The sequence below is a fragment of the Rutidosis leptorrhynchoides genome, chromosome 1 (genome assembly GCF_046630445.1).
Source record: "Rutidosis leptorrhynchoides isolate AG116_Rl617_1_P2 chromosome 1, CSIRO_AGI_Rlap_v1, whole genome shotgun sequence".
NCBI classification, from domain to species: Eukaryota; Viridiplantae; Streptophyta; class Magnoliopsida; order Asterales; family Asteraceae; genus Rutidosis; species Rutidosis leptorrhynchoides.
This window is the reverse complement of record NC_092333.1, coordinates 367279690-367304615: the sequence shown is the minus strand read 5'-3', so window position 1 is coordinate 367304615 and position 24926 is coordinate 367279690.

The window sequence follows — 24926 nt, the reverse complement described above, 5'->3', positions numbered from 1 at the left end:
ATCTTCTAGATTGCGTGAAGTAATGTTTCGATCTCTGGAATGGTGGAACAGTAGTAACAGGTGGATTACACTACTAGTTCTTAGGGTTAGACGAGCGGGAAGGTAGTTCAGGAAAACATCTGAACTGGGAAGGATAAGTTCTCAACGTCGGTACAGCGAGTAATAGACATGTAGCAATCGCGTAATCAGGCATAACAACTACAGCAGCCTAGATCATTTACAGCAGTACTAGCATGGCAATAGTAACAGTATCATATCGAAGTAACATGTTAAAAGCAGATAGTAGCATGCAGTAGCGAGGGTAAGCAAAGGCATACAGCTAGTTTACATAGCAGTAAAAGGAAACGGTAGCATGCAGTAAGTTCATACAGCAGTAATATATATATATATATATATATATATATATATATATATATATATATATATATATATATATATATATATATATATATATATATATATATATATATATATATATATATATATATATATATATATATATATAACATGCAGTAATATAACACAGTAGCATGCAATCGAAAGCAGATAATAGCATGCAGTAGCGAAAACAAGTAGTAGCGTACGACATATAGCAGTAAAAGTAAGCAGCAGCATGCAGTAAGTTCCGCAGAAACAAGTAAAGTAGCAAGTTGTAGATTAGTCCTATTAGTGAATCCTACTCGGGTCGGTCTTAGACTCACTAATGCAACCTAATTCCCTACAACCAATGCTCTGATACCAAATGTGATTCCCGGTACTAAATCAACATGTACGGACCATCAACAACAGGATCATTACAAGGTCAAACACTATATGCTGTTTCAAAAGAGTTTGCATTCATGATAAAGGTGATGTCTTAACCAACATCAAATGTTTAACAACCCAAAAGTATGCTTCTACGAATAGCAAGAATAAGTAATAGTACGTGACCCATAGGTTGTTACAAATATATCGTTTCAAAAGTATCATGTTTGAATGTAAAATAACGTTTCATGCGGTGACATCTCTAATAAGCGCAGCGGGTGTCTACAAAGCATGACTAGTACAGCGGAAGCAAGCAAACCTTAAGCACCTGAGAAAAACATGCTTAAAACATCAACACAAAGGTTGGTGAGCTATAGTTTAAGTATAACAGTAATGTAAGGTAGGCCACGAGATTTCAGTGCTACAAAGAGCGTTTCAAAACAGTAATCCAAATCAGTATGATAAAGTATATGTTAACCGTGGGCACTTGGTAACTAACTTAACGTTTATACCCCCTGAAAGTATACTTGGCAAGTGCGTATGTTTACGAAGTATTAAACACTCATTAAATGCTAGCGCGACTAGCCCGAGTGGGGATGTCAAACCCTATGGATTCATATCTAAGATTCGCGTTCACGGTTCAAAAATCAATGATTAAACGTTACCGATCTAAAGGGAATGTTTATGCCATTGTATAACCCACACATATATAAGTTTAAGTACTCGTGCCTAGTATGTAAAATGTAAAATGCGCATGTATTCTCAGTTCCCAAAATAGTTAAAGTAAAAAGGGAATGCTATAACTCACAATGATCAAGTAGCGGTAAAGTATGACTCGGGAAATAAGCAAGTATGTAGGTTGTTCAAACGGGTCCTCAACCTAAGTCAAATATCACTAAGTCAGTAAATTGTTTCAATAGGTTTATAAGTATGTAAATAAGGTCTTAAGGGTTATCATCATTCATCATTAAACCAAAAGGTGTAAAGTAAGTTTTGTTTAAGGAAAGAGTTTAAAACAAGGGCTGACTTCGGTCAGTCACCACGACCTCAATACCTACTGAAATAAGGTGAGACCAGTGGCCATGGCTCCGTCTATGAGTCCTTTAAGTGTGGTAAAATTTACAGAAGCAAACTCATCTTTTTTGACCGTGGCGACGGTCTAAGTGCGAGTAGGTCAGAAATTTCTGTACAACGTTAAAAGGACATAGCGACGATCGGAGGGCCATAAATCCTAAACCGTAACTTGGATTAAGACGAGTCCTTCATGAAAAGTTATCTACTGGAACAGAGCTATCTGAAAATCATAGTTACAGCAGCCCAGGTGTTACTGATCAGACCCAGAAAGAGCAAAACAGTAGGTTCCGGTGGGTTTTGGTGCTTGATGTTCATCACGGTTCTCATCCTTGATGCATATAGCTTCAAGTGTACAACTCGTTAATGGGTTTACATCATATTTACCAAGTTTTGACCATCATAACCCAAGTGCAAGTCTAAGATGTGTAGCACAACATAATCAAGTGTTGCAAGTGTTTTGATGAACCAAAGTTACATCAAAGTCTTAGATTTAACACATACATGAAATATAAAAGAAATGTAGAACTTCAAACTTGAAAATAAACTAACTAATCAAGATCTTAAGTTGTAGAACATAGTTCTTAGTTTGATCTTGAAGATCCAAGACCCAAAAGTCTAGATCTAAAGTTATTAAGTTAAATCTAACACAAGTGTATGAAGTTATAACTAAAAAGTTATACTTCCATGTTCTTGAACTTTTAAAGTTAATTTTTAGTTCCAAGAAGTATGAGATCAAGACTAACTTGTAATACTTGACCATTTAACAACAAACATGAATTTAAATGTACAAGAAATAAAGTAATAAACTAAAATAAGCAAGTAACTAGTTCATTGTTCTTCATACTTTAAAGATTCAATCAAAGCTTGATCTTTAAGAGAGTAAACTTTAAAGTTTACAAACATGATTCTCAAGTATGATTTTTACAACCATGAACTTACAATCTTTAAAACTTTAAAGGTAGAACATAAACTAGTAAGTTTATGTTCTTGAGTGTTCTTGTAAATACAAGATAAAAGAAGAACAAACTAGTAAGTTTGATCCTTGATAACATGTAAGTAAATAACAACAACTAACAACTACAAATAATTAACAACAAAGAATAAAAGATGATGATGATTAAGGGTTGTGTATGTTTCGGTTTTCAATCAAAGCAGAAGAGAAAAGAAGCTTTGTTCTTACAATATTTGAGAGAGAATGAGAGAAAAGGAATGCTGCAAGTAGGTGTGTTTTTGAGAAGTGAAAGAGTATGAGAGAAAACTAGTGATAAGTTAACACAAAAATGAACCAAGAACACTCCCATGGGCCACTTAGGCCATCGGTCATCATAAAAGGGAGGCGGGGAGAGATTGTTCACTAGTCACTAACATGTGTTTGACTAAAAAGATGGATAATAAGGGTGTTTACATGGGAAGTATCAAGTAACTAGATTCCAAGTGTAACAAACTAACTAGTTAAACTTAAATGGGTTACTTACATGTAAGTATGGGCTAATAAGTCCACTAAGGAAGTAGGGTGGGCTCTTTATGTCCACTACCATTAATTAAAGCCCAAGTCCCATTAATTAACAATTAAATCCAACAAAGCCCAAGTAATTAACTAATAACCTTAGTTAATTAAAATGATTAATAAAACTTAATCATGAATGTAAATAATACCTGAAAATATTATTCGTATAATGTACGTGTGTCACAAAGATGTTTCGGGCATTTAAAGTCAAGTATGATCAATCATGGTAACAAGTAAATGTAATAACATACATTCATTAAATCACACGCATTAATAATAAACATTATTAATTAAAGATGGAAAAACCAGGGTCGTTACACAACCTACTGGCTCAAGGCTAGTTGATTTAAAATGGCTTTTCAAAATGAAAACCGACATACATGGAAACTTGGATACATATAAAGCTAGACTTGTAGCAAACGGTTTCACTCAAACTCAAGGGGTTGACTATGATGAAACTTTTTCGCCTGTGGCAATGCTAAAGTCTATTAGGATATTACTTGCCATTGCTGCTCATTATGATTATGAAATATGGCAAATGGATGTCAAGACCGCTTTCCTAAATGAACATCTTGAGGAAGATGTCTATATGGTTAAGCCTGAAGGTTTTGTTGATCCGAAGTGTCCTAAAAAGGTATGCAAGTTAACGAAGTCAATCTACGGATTGAAACAAGCATCTAGAATGTGGAATCATCGTTTTAATGAGGAGGCCAAGAAATTTGGATTCATTAAAAATGGTGATGAAGCTTGTGTATACAAGAAAGCTAGTGGGAGCACTATCATGTTCCTTGTACTATATGTGGATGATATATTGTTATTTGGAAATGATATTCCGGATATGCAAGGTGTTAAAACTTGGTTAAGTAAATGCTTCTCCATTAAGGATCTTGGAGAAGCACAATACGTTTTGGGGATTGGGATCTACAGGGATAGATCCAAGAAACTGATAGGTTTGAATCAAAGTGCATACATTGAAAAGATCTTGAAAAGGTTCAAGATGGAGAACTCTAAGAAAGGTTTGGTACCCATTCAAAAGGGAACACTTCTCAGTTCATCTCAGCGCCCCACCACGAAAGATGAACAGGAGAGAATGAAGAAAGTCCCATATGCATCTGCCATTGGGTCAATCATGTATGCAATGATACGCACTAGACCGGATATGTCATGCGCCCTAAGCTTAACAAGTAGATACCAGAATAACCCAGGAAACAGTCATTGGATTGCTGTCAAAAGTATATTGAAATATCTTAGGAGGACTAAAGATATGTTTCTAATATATGGGTCTGGTGAGGAGGAACTCACTGTAAAAGGTTACGTGGATGCGAGTTTCCAAACTGATCGAGATGATTCTCGATCACAATCCGGTTATGTCTTCACGTTAAATGGAGGTGCAGTCTCTTGGAAGAGTTTAAAACAGGATGTTGTTGCTCTATTCACTACAGAGTCGGAGTACATCGCCGCATCATTGGCAGCTCAAGAAGCTGCATGGATGAAGAAATTCATCGACGACTTAGGAGTAGTCCCTTCCATTCAGGACCCTCTTGAGATCTTTTGTGACAACGAGGGTGCGATTGCTCAAATCAAGGAACTTCGTGCTCACCAAAAGACACGTCACATTGAGCGGAGATTCAACTACATAAGGGATGAAGTTAAAAAGGGAAAGATATATATTCGCAAAGTTTACACAGATCTTAATATAGCAGATCCTCTCACGAAGCTCTTACATGGAGCAAAACATGCAGGACGTGTTTGTGCATTAGGGCTTCGATATTCTAGTAATTGGTCATGATCTGTTTTAAGTATTATAACGGAACGAAATTGTTCAAACTCATTAATTTAATTATGGTATTGATTTATCTTGAGTTATGTTCCTATTTTGCATATTTTATCCATGAATAAGTAATTATTCTAAATTCCGTAGTTGATCACATTTGTGGGAACAAGTGTGAGTTTTAGACTATTATGGACATGGATTGGTATACATTCACGAAATGAATGTGGGGCAAGGTTGCAACCAAGGTTCATAGATATTTGTGGGACACAAATATTGGAAGACCCGCTCTCAAGACATACTAAATGGAGCCTTTGTGGTTGATCACATGTAATCTTGAGTAAAGGCGAATATCATTGTATCCTCTGACCTGAGATACTTATTGGGTATGAATATTTACCAAGTACTATGCCTTGATTCTTTCCTTCGCTATTTTGAAACATGGTAGTTCATAAGGAAGAGCTCAGGAATGATACAAGGTATATATTAAGGACGTATGTAGTCAAGATGGAATTTGTCCCTCTTATTCGTTGAGAGTCAGATGTTTAAGGCCTGATAAAGTTAAATCTAGAAGAGAGTGATCACTCTGTGTCTCTTGGTTTTAACATGACATCTAGGACAAAAGGATGTGATGAAAGATTCACCTATTCATATTCGAGATGGGAACTCGAAAGGGATGATGTTATTGAATGGAAAAAGTCATAACATATTGGGGGTGATGGACGGTCGTTATGTGGTATCCGTCACTTGCATTAATTTCTTATGTTTCTCGTGCAAGTGGGAGATTGAAGGTATTTCGTATGCCCGAGAGACATATTAAATTAATGTGGCTAATGTGTTATGATCCAAGTCGGGTCATACCCAATAACAAGCTTACCAACACTTTATATGTATTTAATCTTAACGACTGGATCGTTAAATAAATACGCGACACTTGAACTTTAGAAAATCGGTTTTCTAAAATGTTATTACTTGAAATAAATTATTTGGATAATTTGTATTTAATTATTTATAGGTTTAAATAATTATGTTGTGTTATATTTTATAATATTGGTTTATAAAATAAGTGACTTAACAAATGCATACTTTATATAATAAGTTTTATATAAATTACAAAGTATTTTATAACAAGTTTTATAAAATATAAACCTTATTATATAATTAAAAGTGTGCAGAATTTTGGAGTCTCCAAGGAGACACCCATGCCTTGTTTTGTCACTTTTAAGATAGCACAACTCCTAAGGTACATGCTTAAGTAGTTTACCAAAGCCTTGACTCAAGTAATACATGCAAAAATACACTTAAACACATAAAAAAACTGCAAAAAACTCTTTGTTGCTGCTGTCTTTTGCCGTGACCAAAGAGGGAAGAAAAAGGGCTCTTCATTTGATTTTGCAAGTTCTAATTAAGTGTCAAATAAATCCTAACTAAAAGCTAGGGTGTTGGTGCAAAGTTTGGGGTATAACAACTTGAGGTTTCATACTTTTGAAGCTCCATTCATCATCATCTTCTTCATCATCAACTACATAGCTTGGAGAAGGTATAATCTCTTATCTATCTTGTAGTTTGTAAGTATGTTTCATAACTTGATCCTAATTGGGATTTAACTTTAATTGGGTAAAGTTTAACAAGTCTAAAATTGGTAATTACATGCTTCCGCTAAGTTTGATTCTTATTATGTTTTAAGCATTTTGGAACTTGTTAAATCCCAACAGTTTTGGTACTCTGAAGGCCCTCATTAGTGATATGGGCACCCACTTTTGCAATGCGCAAATGGAAAAGGTTTTGAAACGATATAGAGTGATCCATAAAATTTCTACCTCTTACCACCCGTAAACTAGTGGGCAAGTTGAAAATACTAACCGGTCTCTTAAATGAATTCTTGAAAAGACCGTTGAAAAGACCATTGTGGGCGTTTCGTACTGCCTACAAGATTCCTATCGGGACCACTCCTTTTCGCTTGGTTTATGGTAAAGCATGTCATCTCCCTTTGGAGATTGAGCACAAAGCACATTGGGCTCTTAGGACATGCAATCTTGATTATCATGAGGCGGGTCAGCTTCGCTTGACCCAATTGAACGAATTAGATGAGTTGAGGCAAGATGACTATGAGAACTCACTCATCTATAAGGAAAAACGAAGAGGTGGCATGACAATCGGATCATAAGTCCCAAAGAATTTAAGGAAGGCGACCGTGTTCTTCTTTATAATTCGCGTTTTAAATTGTCACCTGGAAAGCTCAAGTCCCATTAGTCAGGACCGTTCGTGGTTAGGAAAGTGTACCCATATGGTACAATGGAATTGTTTAACTCAAATGGCGAAGGTTTTAAGGTGAATGGCCACCGGGTCAAACACTATGTGGATGGTCCCCTTGAAATCGAATAAGAGGTTACCCTCGACTTCGATCCTAAAGACGGTTAATTTTGGGGGATGAGTCGAGTGAACGACTCGAAAATAAAAATCACAGTTGTTATTTTTTGTATATTTTGCTCAATTGTGTATTTGATAGATGAAAAGGGAATATGATCACTGGGACATGCTAAGGGTTATGTGTTTGTTGAAAGTTTTGTGTGAATTTTGAAGTTTTTAAAAAGAAATGCTGCCCGGATGCAAGCTGCGGCGCGGCCATACAACCCGCGGCGCGGTTTAAGCCTGAAAATTAAGGTAAAGAGTTTTCAAGAATTGTGGGGTTTTTCACCGTTATAAGTTGCGGCGCGGTTTGGATTCCCCCGGTGCGGGCTAAGGCACGAACAAAAGTACCTAATGGTTTTTGAAATTAAGATTCATTTTAGTTTTAAGCCACGGCGTGGCCATATTTTCCGCGGTGCAGGTAGCCGCTGAAGGTGATACCTAGCCCGTCTTTTATTATATGGAATATTAGGTCAACCCGACCCATAACTTTAAACCTAGGGGAATTAACCCTTTTTTGGGTATGTTGAGCCACAAAAACACACACATACACCACAATTTATCGCTTGCTTCTACAACTCTTCTAAGAACCCTAATCTAAATTACTTTTGCTCTATACAATTACTTACAATCAATCTTCAATCCATGGCTAACAAGGTCTGATTTTACACGTTTTTTTCTTTTTCTTTCCTAATTGCATGCTTAATTTGTGTTTTAAATTCGGATTAGGTTTGAATAAGTGTGGGGTTATTTGAAATTGATCTTATAAGCTTGAATTAGTTATGGGTTTGTGGTGAATATGATTAGTATGTATTAAATTCATAATCTTTTTGTGTTTTTGATGCATATCTTTGATTCTAGGGTTCATGCTAATTTAAAATCCAAATTTGAGATCGTTAATTGGGGATTATTGGTTTAGGGTTTGAGTTTATGCTAGTGAGAAGCAACTTTATGATATGTGTGGGGTGGTGTCAATTTGGACAGGTCGTTTTGTGAACTTCTGATTGAAATGGTATGTTTTAGGTTATCAATTGTTCAAGTATTTGTGAATTCTTAAGTAGATGATGTTTGATGTTCATGATGGTTCAAGATGGTTACTTTTGGGACTTTTATGTTGAAAATGATTTTTAAGATTTTTCAAGGTCGTTCTTGTTATTATGAATATTGCGAGTGGTGAATACGGGATGTTTTGTTGGTTATAGCATGGTTTGTTGGAAATAATTTATTAAGGAATGTGAAGATGAAATGCAAACGTGCTATTATTCATATAAACTAACTTTTATGTTTGCATTTATTGTTGTTTATTTGGTGTTTTTGTTACAGAGACAAAGAAATGCTCCCCGTATGACCACTTCTCAACAACGGGAGCAAGAACGACTTGAGAAAATTCGAACGAATCCCGCTAATTGGTTGCAAGCTGTGCGAGATAATGATGATTATGTGAATAGGTTTGAGTGGATAAGAAAGCGTACTATTCGAGGTACTTGGTATTTAGATTGGGCCTCGCTAGAACATGCGGGGAGACATTTAAAGACTCATTTTCAAAGCATGCTCTCATGCGTTAAACAACCCGGTAACATTTTCATTCGAGCATGGGAGCAAGCTTTTACTTGCACTGATGACATCTATGAGGAGTTGGTTGTGGAATTCTTTTCCACATTAAGTTTTGATCCTCGACATGAACCAACGGATATGAACTTTTTGAGGTTTCGGTTGGGAGGTGTTGATCGGGAGATGAATCGGATGGATCTTACCCGTGCGTTAGATTTGTATCTTGATATGGATGAGCACGTGTTGAGGAAGCTTTTGAGGGAAACAAAGTTTTATGGCGCTGAGCAGTTTAATGCACAACAATATTGGTTGGAAATTAGCGGTTTACACCTTTTGTTTCAAGTGAATCAAAAGGTTCGGATATCAAAGATAGGGATGCGAGATCATTTCAGCGGTATTTGGGTTGCACATTTTGTGTGAGACTTGATGGGTATGATAAGGTTATGAATCACGATTTGTGGTCGATCAATCAAATTAAACATATGGAGTTTACCGATTTGGCGAATTTTATTGGCGCGTAATTTCGAAAGCATGCTCTTGAAAAACAACGCTCTAAACCACTTCTTGGTGGTCATTATGTTACGAAAATCGAGCGATTCTTCAATATCAATTTTAGTCATTGCACGCCGACTCGAGATATGAAACCTTTCGGGACACAGTTTTATATCAATGCTAATATTCTAATATGGAATTTGAATAAGTCGATGTTGGTTGAGTATGTTGAACCATTTCGACAAGGGGGCGAGTAGTAGCGGAACACATCATGATGATGATGTCCCTGCTCGTTTAGAGGAGTGTTTGATCTGGAGCCGGGTGAGTATGATGGTTCGGCTAGTGGTCAGCCTTGGTCGTTTTCTGAAGAGACTTGGAATAGTTTGGTTTCTGGTGTTGGTAACATCCAAATTGGGGTGTCAAACATGTTTAATGAGTTTCAGATAGAGCAGCAGAGTCATAACGATCGCATGTGGCAAAGTCAACAGCGGGTTGAAGCTAGTACACTACAACAGGAGGAAATGATGAGGGAATCATTGCACGATCAGCAGTTGATGGCTTATGGGTTGGATTGGCAAAGGCACAATAATCGCCATTTCCATTTCAACCCCGATCATTACTATGGTACTACTTCTCAGACGCCCGTTTATTATCGTAGCCCAGTTAGGCTACGAGTGTCCGCCCCGATGTATGATGAGAAGGTGGCTTTTGAAGATGTGCATAAGAGGTTTCAGCAGCAGTACCCGCACGATAATTGGCCGTATGATGGTTTCCAGTAAGGAAGGCCTGCGCGCCCAATGATCATGTTGTATCTTGTGTTTAGACTATTTTATTTGTTTCTGTACTTGGATGTTTATTTGCTTGGTTATGTACTTGATATTTATTTAGGGGCAAGGCATTTAGGCTACCGGGTGGTGCCACCATGTCCCATTTATGTAGTTTTTTTTGTTAGGTTGGTTGGTGAAACAAATTTTCAAGTCCGGCATTAAGTTCATCAAAACAACATGGTTGATGATTTTTTGTGTGATGATCGGGAATGGATGATGTTCTTATGTTGGTAGTCAGTTCAGCGCCATCTGTCACTGGCATTCCGCGATCAGTAGTTAAAACTCGATAAGTTTTATATTTTCTTTCTCACATTACCCTTTCGATTTTAATCTATTTTTGATCTCAAGTAATGGGGACATTACTTGATCTCAAGTGTGGGGTGGGGGTAAAATCTCTCGGGTTGGTTGTTAAAGATTATCAACATGTACGTTTTGAATCTAAAAAGTCTTGACGTTTCACGGGTTTTGGTCGAAAAAAAATTAAAAAAATTTAGTTAGGAAAATATAAAAAAAATTAAAAAAAAGTAGAAAACCAATCAAAAATTCGGCCAAAACCTTATGCTTTGAGAATGGCAAGTTTTACCTACGAATTGACGGGCACATAATGTCATTTCCTGTATTCTTTCTGCCCTAGGCCGAAGCCGGGTATAAATGGCTTGGAAATTATGCTTGTTCCGTGCCGTTTCCCAAAACCTAGGGGAACTATGGGTGACACTTTCCTAATAGCCTTAGGATGTATCGTTTCCATCATATTTAGGAAGTAAAGTCTTTCGAGTGTACGTTTTACTTGGTATAGTACACTTCCTAAACTATACCATTTCATACTAATAGCATATCACGAGATACTGTTGGAAGAGGAAGTCTTGAACTTCCAAACACGTTTATTTCCATTGAATGTGAAATCCTACGAGTTCTTCGGAATTCACTAGTAGGTTACCTGTACCAAAACGGGTCTCAACCAAATGAACGGTGATTAGATCATGTGGTCGAAACCGGGCCAGGCGCTAGATCGAAAACTTCAATAGGGCGATCCTCATTGTTTCTCCTAATGTAACATCCGTGTTACATCCGTCCCACATTGGTTGGAGAGTGGAACGAAGCATGCCTTATAAGGGTGTGGAGACCTTTCCTAGCATGATGCGTTTTGGGACCACAAGCGCAGCAGATCTCATGAGAACTCTGCAGTTAAGCGTGCTCAGCCGAGAGCACTACCAGGATGGGTGACCTTCTGAGAAAGTGCTCATCGTGTGTGGTTGCCAAGAAAAATCCGTGCGCCTACGGGCAAAGCGGAGAATATCATGCTACGGGGAACGTTTACCTGGGATGTTACAGATGGTATCAGATCCAGGCCCCGGACCAAACGTGCACAGCGAGGACGTTGTGTCCCATTAGGGGGAGGATTATAACATCCGTGTTACATCCGTCCCACATCGGTTGGAGAGGGGAACGAAGCATGCCTTATAAGGGTGTGGAGACCTTTCCTAGCATGACGCGTTTTGGGACCACAAACGCAGCAGATCTCATGAGAACTCTGCAGTTAAGCGTGCTCAGCCGAGAGCACTACCAGGATGGGTGACCTTCTGGGAAAGTGCTCATCGTGTGTGGTTGCCAAGAAAAATCCGTGCGCCTACGGGCAAAGCGGACAATATCATGCTACGGGGAACGTTTACCTGGGATGTTACACCTAACAAGGATAATGTTGCGTCTGACCACTTTATATGACCCATGACTACTTTATATGACCAATAGGATGTATCCATTCCATCCTTAAGGGAGTCAAGTCTCCTGACCAACACACTTGATGACTTATGTCATAAGATGTAGTCCAGACCAGTTGTAGGGTGACGAAAAATCTTGAAAATCATTGCTAAAAAATAGGGAAACTGGTACTCAAAGCTAGTCTCAATGAGGGAGATTTGCTAGTCAAATAGGGAGCACACACAAAATGTCAGTGATTGATCAGATCCCTAGTGGATAACCTCCGGAAAGGTAAGATATCAGCTTTTAAGCCTGATGAACCTCAATCTTTATGGTTGATTTAATGGATTAGACGGTCACCTCATGACTATCGATGATATCTGGAAGTAATGTGTATCCTCCTAAGCACATTATTTTCTTACAGACATCTTGCGATGTTAGGTACTGTGAGAGGCATTGGCTTAACCAATCGCGGGCTAGCCCATACAGTTCGTTTGTTTCACCTTCTCGGCTCATGGCTCCGCTTGCTTCCTAGTTGGCCTGAAGACTTATTTACGAGGTTTGAGATTCTTTTGCTTCAAGATATGATATAAGTTGTTCGAGATGTTACTTTTTCTTCAATACTCAAGTTATTATGGTTCGTTCATTGTTAAGAGGATCATTTGGTTACTAGTTCATCTATTTGTTTGAGGATTGTGTAAAGTTGTTTTTAGGGAATGCAGTGGGAGCCATGGTTAGTATTCACTCCATATTCGTACCCACGCTAGTTGTTTATCTGGTTATTGGTTTGTTGGTTTCTACACTTATTTTGAAGACATTATCATTTTGTTTCGAGTTATGTTGCTTGAGGACAAGCAAAACTCTAGTCATTTTGGTCCATTGGATACGAATTGGAGCTATTTTATGAGATATTTGGTAGATTTGGGCTTTGAGAGTCGAGGAGGTCATGGGTAAAATTTATGGATAATTATGAGGTATATTTTATGTTATTTTATCTTTGTTACCTCGATTCTATGTTTAAAGTGAAAGGACCCGTCCTAATCCATCTGGACGAATACATTAAATTTGGTTACATCGCGAGGTACTTGACCTCTATATGATACATTTTACAAACATTGCATTCGTTTTAAAAGACAAATTTTCATTTACATCGAAAGTTGACGGCATGCATACCATTTCATAATATATCCAACTATAATTGACTTAATAATAATCTTGATGAACTCAACGACTCGAATGCAACGTCTTTTGAAATATGTCATGAATGACTCCAAGTGATATCTTTAAAATGAGCAAATGCACAGCGGAAGATTTCTTTCATACCTGAGAATACACATGCTTTCAAGTGTCAACCAAAAGGTTGGTGAGTTCATTAGTTTATCATAATAATCATTTTCATTAATTTAATAGACCACAAGATTTTCATTTCCATAAATATACATCTCATATCAGGCATTTTACAAACTGCATAGAGATAAAAATCATTCATATGGTGAACGCTTGATAACCGAACTAACAGGATGCATATAGAATATCCTCATCATTCCGAGACTCTCATCGGACATTATAATCGAAGTACTAAAGCATTCATAACCCGAACGGGACGTGTCAAGGTCCATAGATCTATCTTTAGGATTCACGTCAATTAGGGGCCATTTCCCTATTTCTTAGGCTACCAAGCTAAAAGGGGCATATTCGATTCGATAATCCAACCATAGAATGTAATTTCGATTACTTGTGTCTATTTCGTAAAACATTTATAAAAGCAGCGCATGTATTCTTAGTCCCAAAAATATATATTGCAAAAGCATTTAAAAAGGGAGCAAATGAAACTCACAATACTGTATTTTGTAGTAAAAATACACATGACGATATTGAACAACTGAACAATACAGGGTTGGCCTCGGATTCACGAACCTATATCATTTGTATATATATTAACACACATAATTGAAATCGAACAAATTTATATATATAATTTTATTAGTTATTTTCTTTTTATATTAATAATTTATATGTTTCATTTATTCATTTTATATATAAAAATATTAATTTTATTATGTTATATATATTAAATATATACATATTTTTATATATATCATTTGTTTGTTAAAATTATAATAATACTAATTACTATTAGTAGTGGTAAAAATGATAATAATGATAATATCTAATATTTTATTAAGGATAATAATGTTAATAATTCTATTAGTGATAATAATAATAATATTATATTAATGATAATAATAATGATATCATAAAAATATTAATTTTATTGTTAATTATAGTTATGATAGTGATTTTAGTAATTACCTAATAATAATACTCATTATAATATAAATAATAATACTTATAATCATATTAGTGGTAATAATAATAATAATGATCTTAATATTGATATTAATGATGATAATAATAATAATAATAATAATTATGATTATAGTACTCATTTTAATGATAATAATATGTAATTGAATTATTATAGTAATACAAATAATTAACTTAACCCTAATAATAATAGTAATCATATTGATAATGATAATCATTTTTATTAATAATAATCGTAAATATGATGATAATACTAATATTTAATGATAAGTGTAGTATGATAGTTATAATACTACCTTACTTAATCAATAATAATAACAATATACATTTTTGCAATTATAATCATAATAATAAAAATAAAAAGGAATTGTGTATACCCTTAAAAGCTTTATTTAAAAAGAATTGCCCTAAACCGGGCTCGAACCCAAGACCTCCCGCCTATACACAATCCCCCTAAACCATCCTTCCAAGTTTATTTTTCTGATTAATTACAAACCCATTAAAATATAACCCGTTATTTGTGATTCCATCTTCTTCTTCTTCCCTATGAGAATCAATTCGACAGTGAGCAACAAAACAAACACCTCGACCAAATTAAGGTCGGTTTTAGCATTGAAATAGAACGATTAAGAGGCTTGTTAACTTAATTAAAACAAAAAATAAAAAAAATAAATTTTTTTTATCAAAGTCTGCTGCTGTTCGCAGCATATTAAAAAAAATTGATTTCCAAATCTAGGACGTTTTGGACGAAATTTATTACATGAAATAAGTTTTAAATTTATAATAGAAAAATTCTGGATCGTCAATTGATCCCATAACATCAATAAAATTTCGAATTTCCTCAAGAACAAGAGGGTTGACTTTTTTAAAAAAAAAGTTTGACCTCGAATTTCTTACTCGATATTAGAAATTGACGGATGAAATTTTACAGAAACATTCCCTAGAGGATTCCTAACCTATCTGCATTTTTAGATTTTGAAGTTTGGTTCGAAAATTGAGTTATGGTATAAAGGGTTTTGCGAATAGAGAGTAGATGGTTTTTCTTTTTCTTTTTTTACAAATCGCAGAAGTTGATACATATGTAATATGTATTGAACGATTAATACAACAACATAAAATGATTGAGATTGTTTTGTAGTGAAGATCCATCGACAGCAAGCCACGAGCAGAACAGGGAAAAGAAAAAAAAATAATAAATATAGAGAAGGTAGTGACAGTACGTGTAATTCTGTGTATATGTTATATTATATATATAATAAATAAATAATTATATTAATAATAATTATATTAATAACAATTTATTTAATAATAAATAATAATAATACTAAAAGTAATAATGATAATATTATGATGATATATAATAATTACATTAGTTATGATCTTAATAAGTTTAGTAATGATATTAATGATAAAACAAAATAATAATAATATTGATAAAGATAATATGATAACATTGTTAATAACAATTATTAATAATAACTATTATGATAATACTAGTAATAATATAACAATTTACATGTAAAAATTTTATGATGTATATATTACTAACAATAACAATAGTTATAACAATAATAACCTTAATTCCATGATAATAATAATTAAAATAATAAATTAAAAATATATATATTACTAATGATAACAATAATAAATTGTGTTATTCTTAAAATAATCTTTATACTATAAATAATGATTTTTATAGTAATGGTAATTATCAAATTAACAATAATAATTAACATCATAAATTTCTTACTACTATATATATATATAATAATACAGATATTATTAATGGTAATCATAATAATATTATTAATTATTGAATCGAATTTTATGTGTATAAATAATAATGTTGCTAATACTGATATTACTATTAATAATAATGAAGGTAATAACATTAATATAACAACTATAATTTAACTTGTAATTACATATAACAATTTTCATATTATTACTTTTAATGTTACTAATACTAATAATAATAATAATATAATAACTATAATTAAACTTAATATTGCAATTTATTAATTATGTACTATTATCTTATAAAATTTATTAAATATTTATATATTTTATAAATCATATATATCATTACATATTATTTACACATAATTATTAGTGAATCATCGGGCATAGTCAAATGACAAATGAATTTATGAAAATAGTTCAAAATTTTGAAATTCAATTTAATAGACTTTGCTTATCATGTCGAATTCATATAGAGATTAAGTTTAAATTTGGTCGGAAATTCCCGGGTCATCACAGTACCTACCCGTTAAAGAAATTTCATCCCGAAATTTGAGTGAGGTGGTCATGACTAACAATAAAAATGTTTTCATGACACATATGAGTTGATAAATAGAGTTTTATCATCATGAGTAATATGGATAAAACAATTCGATTATTCAAAAAACACGAATGAAACTAACACAAAAGAGTGAAATGAGTAAATGCAAGTTTGTCTTAACCAGTGACGTAGTCATTGTTGATTTTCTAGAATTTAAGGGATTTAAAGAAAATCTTGAAAATCTATAAGATTTGATTCTTCAGCGAGTAAGGAAATTAAGATCTCTATAATTAAATACGGTGATCTGCCTCGATTGCTCTGTCTGATATTTCAATTATAAATAAAACTTTTTCTGTTCCATTAGTTTCACCAGTCCTATACTTTCTTTCTTAGTTCATATATCCCAAAAGATTGTAAAAATGCTTAATCCAGTTTTGATCCATGTCCTTATCCTTACTTTTACCACAATCATTCTCCTTTTCCAACTTCTACCGGAGGAATCTGCTTTCTTCTACTTTGCACTTGGGGTTATAGTGTTTTTAATTCTCCCGTGTCTTTATGTTGCGATAAACATTGATATACACGGTTTGTAATTTCTACGTTGTTGTTGGGTTTTATATCTTCCCTTATATTTCGATGTCCCTGCTTCTGTCTCCTATAATTATTGTCATCCATAGTTAATGCTCTCTCCTATTTGCTACAATTTATACTCCCTTTCTACTTCGGAGCTTCATGCTTTTGTTTTCTTTTCGCAAGTAATGGTCCGGACTTCGTAGGTATGGAGTTTCGAATTTTCATAATATACAAGGTAGAAAGGAAAGATAGTAGCACAATTTGATTTGTCAAATTACCAGAATTACTGAGGATAGAACTATCAAGAATATATTTTCTTGATATGTTCAGAAGTTAAGTAGAATGAAAGGGTTATGTAACATGGCACGTGATGACGTTATGATTCTGTGAATCATCACGTCCCATATGAAACTCAACATGACTTACTGTAATATAATCACGTTGATCATGTGTCATTATATTATACTAACTCATGCATCAATTTCCAACACTACTTCAAAATCATTCATAATTCAAACTCGAATTTTAAAGAAATTTAGAAACTAAATTAGTTTCCTTTATGATGTAATATAGATAGCACGAAGAGATAAATAATTTCGGACGAGAATGTTTATGAAAATATCTTCAGAAATATCGAAGATATTTTTGATGATATTTTGAAATTTCTAAGTTCGATGATTGATGAAGAAAGATTTTTCGCAAGATTTTAACATGATTTTGGAACAAGATATTCTCTAAAGATTTCAACGGATCCAGAATTACTTGGATTCTTTGAATATAGGGTATGGTTCTTGTATTTGTCCTTGGTCTCCTTCGTGGTTAGCTCAATCCGTTTTCCAGTTCTAACTTTTCTGAGCTTTTCCAACATTACTTCAATAACATTCATATTTTAAGCTCGAAAGTTTACAGAATATAGAAACTAATAGTTTCTATATGATGTAACACTGATAACACGAAGAGATTAATAATTTCAGATAAGAATAGTTATGAAAATATCTTCAGAAATATAGAGGATATTTATAATGAAAGATACGATGATATCTTGGAATTTCTAATATCGAAGGATGGTGAAGAAAATTTTTCCTCAAGGGTTTGGAGTCAGAAGAAAGGTATTCGGTAAAGATTTCATCAGAAACAGAATCATCAGGATTTTTAATGTACAAGTTTAGTCCTTGTGATGTGTTCAGAGACTCCTTCGTAGTTTGCTCAATCAGTTTTTTTTCAGTTTCAAACTTTTTCTGAGCTTTGCCAACATACAATTCTTTATCATCAACTTTTGGCTGTTGAGGTCGTTTACAGTTTTTTTTTTTTTGCTTCATTCAACTTTTCAAAAATTCAGAGCATTAATTCGCAGACTGGGTGCTTTTTAGAATTTCAGAATGGAAGATCATAGTTCTAAGAGATAAATGTTATATAGATACATATAACTGTTTGTCATAACCCGTCCTTAACTATAAGAACGCGTTAGATAACGTATGATTTCATTGCGAGGTATTGACCTCTATATGAGACATTTTTAAAAGAAAAACTGCATATATTATACATTACAAACCACAACCATTATTTTTGTTACAAGCTTAAGACAATAAAAAGAAGATTAACGTTTAGCGATAATCTTCGACTTACAAACTTTACAAATGATGACAACAACACGGTTTTTAGCATATTTTACAATACAACATCTCGGATATGCAGTTTTATTTTTGACACAAACATGCGTACGCAAGATCCTGGTTAGATCCAACATGATGCAGCGGAAGCTTTAGAAATCACCTGAGAATAGACATGTTTTAAAAAGGTCAACATAAAGTTGGTGAGATATAGGTTTAATGCCGGCAGCAATATATATATAGACCACAAGATTTCGTATATAAACAGTTTAATAAAAGTATTCTAAGTGGTTGAGCACTTGGTAACCATACTTAACATTTTCACGTCGCATATTCCCTTTAATATGAAATCTTACTACACCGTACCAAGTGTAGTCACAAAACGAAGTACTGTGCAACCGTTGAATACTGGTCGTCCAGTCCGGTTAGGGTTGTCAGGCCCGATAGATCTATCAACAGGATTCGCGTTTACAATACCGCTGTAAATATTAGTTACCAAGCTACAGGGAAGTATGCCAGTGGTACAACTCAACGTAGAATATATTTTTCAGTTACTTGTGTCCATATCGTAAAACATAAAATACATGTATTCTCATCCCGAAATATTTAGAGTTTAAAAGTGGGACTATATACTCACTCTTGTCTTGATGATATATATAATTTGACTCGGTCTTCCGGTTGATATCACGAACCTATCCATATATAATATATCAATATGTTTTCATTTTAAAACAAACGTTATATATATATATATACTTGTTATACTTTTAATACTTTGAATATTTCCTTAGTCCGAAGTTAGCTGTCCGAGGTTAGCAATTCAATTTTTAATGGTTCATTTTTTTAGATGTTTAATATACCCGCAATAAATAAAACCCCCAACGAAATAAATAAAACCCCAACGTATATGTATTGGTCGAGATTAATCTTGACCCATGGTACCGGTGTTGTCAAATGACGTGTTGCGTACAATCATGGGATCTTATGATTAATCTTCTCGTGTTGCTTACGGGTGATCCTGAACCATATGAAATTGAATTATGAGTACATATATATAAAATATCATGTTATCTTAGAAGTATGTGATTTTATGTAAATTTTTCCAATGAATCCCGAAGTTGAAAATGTCTAGGATAGCCAATTTTGTTTCGGTCATAGTTTCTTCGTTACAAGTCCGTTTTCGTTGATTCAAATTGCCATCTTCTTGGATCGAGTTCTTCTTTAAGACTATGAACTGTAAATACCTTGGTTTGTATTCAAAATCATACGGCATAAGTGAAAGTTTAGTGAAACATATGAAGTTAAACATTTTTGTTACAACAAAATCATTTAATGACCATTTTTCCAAAAATACTTATACTTTGAAAAACCAAGTTTTACCTTGTTAAATTAACATATAAATAAGTTATGTTACATGTCTTGAAGTATTTTAAAAGTTAAGTTAGAAGGATCTATTTAGTTTGCAACAAGTTTGAAAACATTCAAACTATGTTCTTGTTGTTAAACTTTTGTACCACAAAATAAGATAGCTATATATATATGAATTGAATAAGGTTATGAACATAGATTCTACCTCAAGTTCCTTGGATAAGTTTGCTGTAAAAGAGGAGTAAGAAGCTAGAATCAAAAGGGTGATAGAAGTGGATGAAAGATTGGAAGTAAGTTGGTGTTCTTGGAGGGTTTTCTTGAAATGTTTTTGTATGGTTTTCTTATGGTGTTTTAGTATGGTTTTTGAAGCTAGATCTTTATGGAATTTTGCTGGGTTGTTATGGAGTTTAGAGAGTAAGAAAGAGTGTGTGTTTTAGCTAGGAAATTGAAGTAGTAAATGAAGCAAAATGATCATGTATATATACACCCTAAAAACGTGTTTTATGAGGTATATGGACAAAAATTCCAAGCTATCATTTTATGTATCTAGTCCTAATTGCTTCCAAATTCAATTACCTAGCCCTCATGGCATGAATAATGGCTGGTTAGGTGGTGATTTTGATGTGTATTTACTATTAGTAAATACGTATAGGAGCTTGGTATGATACGAGTACAAATACTCTAGGTATACGTATAGAAATTTTGTGAAAAATGGAATGAGGATTCAAATATAGCTATCTTTTGTGAATATACTTATATGGTTTTATGTATTTAAGTCTTTAAAAGTGATTAAATACATTACTTATACAATATATGTATAAACATTATATGTCTTAAGTATTTATGTCAAATAACGTTACGTATAGTTATCGTTTTGAAAACTTAAGTTAGTAGTTTCAAAATACACATATAACTTGTTGTTATTAATACAAAATGAGATATTAAAACATTTATTAATCATGTTAAATATGTATATATACATTTATATACACAAACGTATAATTATCATATATTGTATAGTTCGTGATATCATCGGTCAAACTAGACGGTCAAACGTTGTGTAAAACTCTTTTCGGAAATATAAGTCTCGACAATTTGGATTGCTTATCATGTTGGCAAGGTTTAATTTATGTAAATATTAATCTTATAAGTATAGTATGATCGAAAAAGTGCGGGTCGTTACATTACCTCCCCGTTAAATAAATTTCGTCCCGAAATTTTAAAATTGTACCTATTTTGCGTCATCGAGAAACAAGTGTGGATACTTTTGTTTCATTTGATCCTCTCGTTCCCACGTAAACTCGGGACCTCTTCTAGCATTCCAACGAACCTTAACAATCGGTATATTGCTCTGTTTGAGCTGTTTAACTTCACGGTCCATGATTTCAATTGGTTCTTCGACGAATTGTAGTTTCTCGTCGACATGGATTTCTTCAAGAGGAATGGTGAGGTCTTCCTTTGCAAGACACTTCTTAAGGTTCGAGATGTGAAAGGTATTATGTACTCCGGCGAGTTGTTGCGGTAACTCGAGTCGATAAGCTACCGGTCCAATGCGTTCGATGATCTTGAACGGGCCTACGTACCTTGGGTTCAGTTTACCCCTTTTTCCAAAACGTATCACACCTTTCCAAGGTGACACCTTTAGCATAACCATGTCCCCGACCTGAAACTCTAATGGTTTCCTTCGGACATCGGCGTAGCTCTTTTGGCGACTGCGGGCTGTTTTTAATCTCTCCTTGATTTGCACTATCTTCTCAGTCGTTTCATGTATGATCTCGGGACCAGTTAATTGTCGATCTCCTACTTCATTCCAACAGATAGGAGATCTACATTTCCTTCCGTACAATGCTTCGAATGGCGCAGCTCCAATGCTCGCATGATAACTATTATTATACGAGAATTCTGCTAACGGTAGATATTTATCCCATCCGTTTCCAAAATCGATCACACATGCCCTGAGCATGTCTTCGAGAGTCTGAATCGTTCTCTCACTCTGTCCATCGGTTTGTGGATGATATGCGGTACTCATATCCAACCGAGTTCCTAGTGCCTCCTGTAGTGATTGCCAGAATTTTGAAGTAAATCTACTATCACGATCGGATATAATGGAAATAGGTATTCCATGCCTTGAAACAACTTCCTTTATATACAATCGTAATAGTTTCTCCATTCTATCTGTTTCCTTTATAGGCAAGAAATGTGCAGACTTGGTGAGACGATCAACAATCACCCAAATGGTATCGTATCCCCAGGCAGTCTTTGGTAACTTCGTGATGAAATCCATGGTAATACCATCCCATTTCCATTCTGGAATTTCTGGTTGTTGAAGTAACCCTGACGGCTTTTGATGTTCTGCTTTGACTTTGGAACAAGTTAAACACTCCCCAACATATGTTGCAACGTCTGTTTTTAAGTTAGGCCACCAATAACGTGTCTTAAGATCTTGGTACATCTTTCCAACTCCAGGATGTATCGAATATCTTGTCTTATGTGCCTCGTTCAATATCAACTTCCTTAATCCACCCAACTTCGGTACCCAAATACGATTTGCAAAATATCGAATTCCATCTTCCCGTATAACGAGTTGCTTCTCATACTTTTTCATTATTTCATTTCCTATATTTTCTTTAGTAAGTGCTTCTCGTTGAACTTCTTTGATTTGTGAGTTGAGATTCATGCGAATTTTTATGTTCATCGCTCGTACTCGAATTGGTTCTCGTTCCTTTCTGCTTAGTGCGTCAGCCACCACATTCGCTTTCCCGGGATGATAACGAATTTCACAATCATAGTCGTTTATTAACTCGACCCACCTACGTTGCCTCATGTTCAATTGTTTCTGATCAAAAATATGTTGAAGGCTTTTATGATCAGTAAACACAGTGAATTTAACCCCATACAAGTAGTGTCTCCACATCTTTAATGCAAACACGACTGCTCCCAATTCTAGATCATGCGTCGTATAATTTCGCTCGTGAATCTTCAATTGTCGGGATGCGAATGCAATTACTTTCTTTCGTTGCATAAGAACACAACCAAAACCTTGTCGCGAAGCGTCACAATATATTTCAAAATCATCGTTCCCTTCTGGTAACGATAATATAGGCGCCGTAGTTAACTTCTTCTTCAGTATTTGAAATGCGTTCTCCTGCTCCGAGGTCCATTCATATTTCTTCCCTTTTTGCGTTAATGCTGTCAACGGCTTAGCTATTCGGGAAAAATCTTGAATAAACCTTCTATAATAACCGGCTAAACCCAAAAATTGGTGTATCTGCATTGGTGTCTTAGGAGTCTCCCATTTTTCAATAGCTTCAGTTTTTGCTGGATCAACCTGAATTCCTTTGCTACTAACAACGTGGCCAAGAAATTGCACTTCTTTCAACCAGAAAGCACACTTAGAAAATTTAGCATAAAGTTGTTCTTTTCTCAACAACTCCAGTATCAACCTTAAATGCTCTTCATGCTCTTGCTCACTCTTGGAATAGATAAGAATATCATCAATGAAAACGATAACAAACTTATCCAAATACGGACTACAAACTCGATTCATGAGGTCCATGAATACAGCTGGCGCATTCGTCAATCCAAACGGCATAACCAAAAATTCGTAATGACCATAACGTGTCCGAAAAGCAGTTTTCGGAATGTCCTCTTCTTTGACGCGTAGTTGATGATAACCCGATCTTAGATCGATTTTCGAATAAACACATGATCCTTGCAATTGATCAAATAAGTCATCAATTCTCGGTAGTGGATACCGATTCTTGATAGTTAACTTATTTAATTCACGATAATCTATACACATCCTGAAAGATCCATCTTTCTTCTTAACAAACAAAATTGGAGCTCCCCACGGTGAAGTACTTGGTCGTATAAATCCACGATCCAGTAATTCTTTTAACTGACTTTGAAGTTCTTTTAACTCGGACGGTGCAAGTCTATATGGAGCACGAGCCACTGGTGCAGCTCCTGGTACTAAATCTATTTGAAATTCTACCGATCTAAATGGAGGTAATCCCGGCAATTCTTCCGGAAAAACTTCAGGAAAATCTCTTGCCACAGGCACGTCGTTGATACACTTTTCTTTCTTTTCGACCTTATTAACATGTGCTAAAATAGCGTAACATCCCTTTTCTAAACACTTCTTGGCTTTCAAACAGCTAATGAGTTTTAGCTTTGAATTACCCTTCTCTCCATAAATCATCACTGGCATTTTATCCTTACCAGGAATACGAATTGCCTTCTTGGCACAAACAACTTCCGCTCCTATTTTGGACATCCAGTCCATGCCGACTATTACATCAAAACCTCCTAATTCTACGGGTATTAAGTCGATTTTAAACGTTTCTCCGGCTAGATTTATTTCACAATCACGACAAATTTTATCGGCTTTAATTAGCTTACCATTAGCTAACTCAATCAAGTACTTAGCATCTAGAGGTAATGATGAACAATTCAATTTAGTGTAAAAATTTCTACACACGTAACTTCTATCGGCGCCAGTATCAAATAAAATAGATGCTGATAAGTTATTAATGGTAAACGTACCCGTAACAAGTTCCGGGTCTTCACGTGCCTCTCTAGCATTAATAACAAACGCTCTTCCACGTGCAGGTTCGCCATTCTGATTCGGGCACTGGCTCTTATAGTGACCTTGTTTTCCACACCCAAAACAAGTAATGTTAGCCAAAGCAGT